The sequence below is a fragment of the Hipposideros armiger genome, unplaced genomic scaffold (genome assembly GCF_001890085.2).
Source record: "Hipposideros armiger isolate ML-2016 unplaced genomic scaffold, ASM189008v1 scaffold_1110, whole genome shotgun sequence".
Lineage (NCBI taxonomy): Eukaryota > Metazoa > Chordata > Mammalia > Chiroptera > Hipposideridae > Hipposideros > Hipposideros armiger.
Window position 1 is genome coordinate 275843 of NW_017732460.1, and position 4221 is coordinate 280063.

Below are 4221 nucleotides of genomic sequence, written 5' to 3' on the forward strand. Positions count from 1 at the left end.
GTCTTCGTTTCAATTTGGAAATTTACCACTGACACTGCTGTTCGAAGCAATAATATTATTGGTAATGTTTATGAACTGTTAAATGATGAAAGAGGAAAATAGTACTTTACTCTTAATTTCATTGTCTCATTTTGCTTCAATGACATAAAACCATAACTTTTATGAAGTAACAAGAGATCTTCAAAGTACATATATTGGCAATTAGTGGGAAAAGAAAATTGTTGCTGCCCCCTGCTGCAAAGAGATAATTTCAAAACATGCTGATTTTCTTGCACCTAAAGGGATTTCATTTCCAATATAATCCTCTTCAACAAATATTTTTAAATGACTTCTCTAATTTAATCAATTGATGCTTAACACAGTTTCTATTTGTACCTACCTTCAACAAACTATAATACATTACAGAGACGTATTACTGGACTGAAATTTTAAATAGCAAAAGAAGCATATAATGAAAGAGAAATCTGTGCTATAGAGTATGTCTTGAAATGTTTAGTCAATTATAAAGGGACTTTACAAAATTTATTGTGCTATGTATTGTAGATACATAAATAACTGCAACATGTAGTGGTAAGAACAGTTAGAAATAAGAATAAAGCACTAAGAACAGTTAGAAATAAGAATAAAGCACTATGAAGAACAGTTGAAAAGCAAAAGTTGAAGATTTGAACAGAGTAGAAATTGGGGTTGATATGTGCATGAAAAATTATTAAACTTCCACTCTCCAAATAATACTTTGGTTCTATTTTCTCTCTTCTCTCTTGCTGGTACTCCAATTCTTGCTATATTAGAATTTTTCACTGTCTCAATGTTTTAATATCTTTTATCTTTTTCTCCCACCTGTTTTTCCTCCATGATTCAAATTAAAAGTTTCTACTGACCTCTCTTTCAGGTCACTAATGTTCTTTTCTGATATCTCCATATACTTTTATATACTGAATTCTTAATTGTATTCATCGGTTTTAGATTTTCCTTTTGATTTAAAAAATATATATGTAATCCAATTCTCTGGTGAAGTTCTCCATCTTGCCATCTCCTTTTTGAGTATATTTATCACAAGTGGTTCAAGTCTATGATTTATAAGCTTAATTTTTTGAGTCATCTATTAGTGGCATTGTCTCTTGGTTCTGATTCTTGGTGTATAGGGTAATTTTTGATAGAATGTCAGGCATTTTATCATCTTCTTTCAAGAAAGGCTGAATCTTATTCTCTAGTAAACAAATAGGGGAGGAATAGAACATCTTAATTTAATTAGAGGCTGAATTGACCAGATGCTGGTCTGGAGTTTTGGTTAAGCTCCACCTACTACCCTAGGGGTCTGACCTGAGAACCTAAGGAGTTTGCTGGGGCTTCCCTTCCTTGAGTTTCTGAATTCCAATATTTAGCTCTTCATCATTGTAAGGCTGCTATAAACTACCATCCACTTCAACAATATTCTGCTTCATTTTACAGAATTACTAATTTGTTAAAGCCTTGTAGGTGAAGAGGCTGAGGGCAGTGTTCACTTTCCACTCATTTCCCCTTCTCACTGTAATACTGATCTGACCCCCTCAACCCCCTACCCCCCCAGTCCTGCCCTCAAGTCCTGTCTACCTTGGTAATGCCAAATTCCTTTCCCTGCTTCTCCAGCTCTATGAGATGGCCCAAACTTCTGGTTTGTCGACTACATGGCTGTAATGACCTGATATTCTCAATTTCTCCCCTGCTCCAAGAAGAGATAAATGGCTAGAAAGAAAATCTTCTCGCAGAATTTCAACTCACACACTGCTAATTCTGTCTGCACTCTTACCCTTGGAAGCTTTTTGTCTCGGCAGCACTCTGGTGACTGCAAAGGTGTCTTTCCTGCTTTTTCTTGATAGAAGAATTTACCTGATAAAAGGTATTCATTATGTGCAGAAGGAAGAGTCCTAGATAGTTCATTCGGATACTATTTGTTCATAACACCTTGGGAAGAGATTGGGTGATAAAATAAGAAAAGCCAAATTGTGATGAAGCATACCTGCCATATTCAAGCATATGATCTTTATAATGATAATCGGTTGAAAATATTTGAGTAATAGTGTGTATACTGAATTTACATTTAATAAAGATGCCACTGTGGAAGACTGGTTGGAGGAGTATGAGAGTAGAAGCTTTCTATAATATACAATAGGCATGAAGTAATATGTGAACTTAATGACTATATGTCAGATATCTTTTATATGCTAAACACTGAAATGTGACAGGCATTTAGAGCCTTTATAGTCTTAAAATTAATTAAATAACTCATATGCAAGAGGACACTTCATTTATATTTCTTATATAATTGTTTACCAATATTTGTTCACTGATTTCTTTTTGCAGCTTCACTGAAATATAACTGAGGTATAATATAACATTGTGTAAGTTTAAGGTAAACCTGATGTTGATAAACATATATATTGAAAAATGATTGCCACAATAGGTTAGTTAAACATCTATCACCTCACTTTATCTTTTCCAGCATGTGGGGTGAAAATGTTTATTTTGCCCTTTTCCTGGCTTCACATCCCTACCCTCCTTTATCACTTCCTCTTAGAAACAAACTCTATGATAATCCACCTTCTGATACAGATTAGAAATTTAGGCTGATGGAATCTCTGCAATCTTCAACATGTGCCTTCCTGAGTTGTCCCCATAATTGTATCCAATCTGATTAGCCAGAAGGGTGCATAGGTGGATAAATTGCATAGGTCAGTTCTGGGATACTCACTGATTTTCACACTTTTGTAAAACACTTGTCCATGCGTTCTATGTTAAGCATGGTATTTTCAAGAGTTTTACATGGAATATCAAAATATAGCTAATACTTTTATTTATCTTCTGATATTCAGACATTCAACAAATACTTTTGGAGAGTTTAGTATGTGCTTTCTTCATTTTAGGTGCATAAGGCAAAGATCCCTGCTTCTGGGAGACTCGTATCAAGATGTCAGGGAGACAGAAAATAATAAATACAGTAAACAAGTTAGAAAGTAATGAATGCCATGGAAAAAAAATCAGAGTAAGAGTGATAAAGGGTAAGAGTGGTAGTTTGCAATTTTAAACGAAGCAATTAGAGCAGTTCACATTGAGGTTTTAAGGGGTTGAGTAGTTAACCATGTAGATATCTGTTGGAAGACATTTCTAGACCACAGTGAAAATGTAGAGCTATGCTTGCCATATTCTAGGAAAGCAAGGAGGCCAGTGTGGTTGGAGATGAGTAAAACGAAAAAAAATGAAGTCCAAGAAAGACCTCAAAAGGCCAGGTCATATAGGACCATGTAGAGATTGCAATGTTTTTGGTTTTACTCTGAATAAACAGGGAACCAGAGGATAAGCATGATCTGACCTACAGTTTTAAAGGTCAATCCATCTTGTGAGTATATAGCCAAAGGAAATGAAATCAGTACCCTGAAGAAATGTCTGCACTCCAACATTCACTGCAGCATTATTCACAAATTATTCACAAGATAGGAAAACAACCTAAGTGTCCATTAAAAGACAAATGGATAAAGAAATTGTGATTACATATAGATTTCAGCTATAAAAAGAAAGAGATCCTGCCATTTGCAACAACATGGGTGAGCTGGAGGACATAATACTAAGTGAAATCAGCCAGACCCAGAAAAAGCAAAAACAAAAAACAAACAAACAAAAAACTCCTGAATGATGTCACTTATATGTGGAATCTAAAAGAGTCAAATACATAGAAACATAGAGTAGAACAGTGGTTACTAAGGCAGAGGTGGAGGACATGGGGATGTGTTGGTCAGAGGGTAGTTACATAGGATGAATAAATCTAGAGATCAAATGTACAGGACAATGACTATAGTTAATAATACTGTATTGAATACTGGAAATTTGCCAAGAGAGCAGATTTTAGATGCTCTTATATAAAAACAACAACAACAAAAAAAAAAAAAAGCAAAAAAACATGACTATGTGAGCAGATGGATATGTGAATTAGCTAGACTGTCGTAATCATTTCACTATGTATATGTATACCCAATAACGTTGCATACATTACATACGTACAAATTTTATTTTAAAGGTAACAAGTAAACAAAATAATAATTTAAAAGGCTTCACTATTTTTGCTACATGATAAGACTTCAGGGAAATGAGGTTAGAAGCAAGGAGATCAATCAAAAGACTATTGCAGGGCCGGGCAAGTGGCGCGATGGTTAAGAACTGGCTTGGGATGCCAGAGGGCCCCGGTTC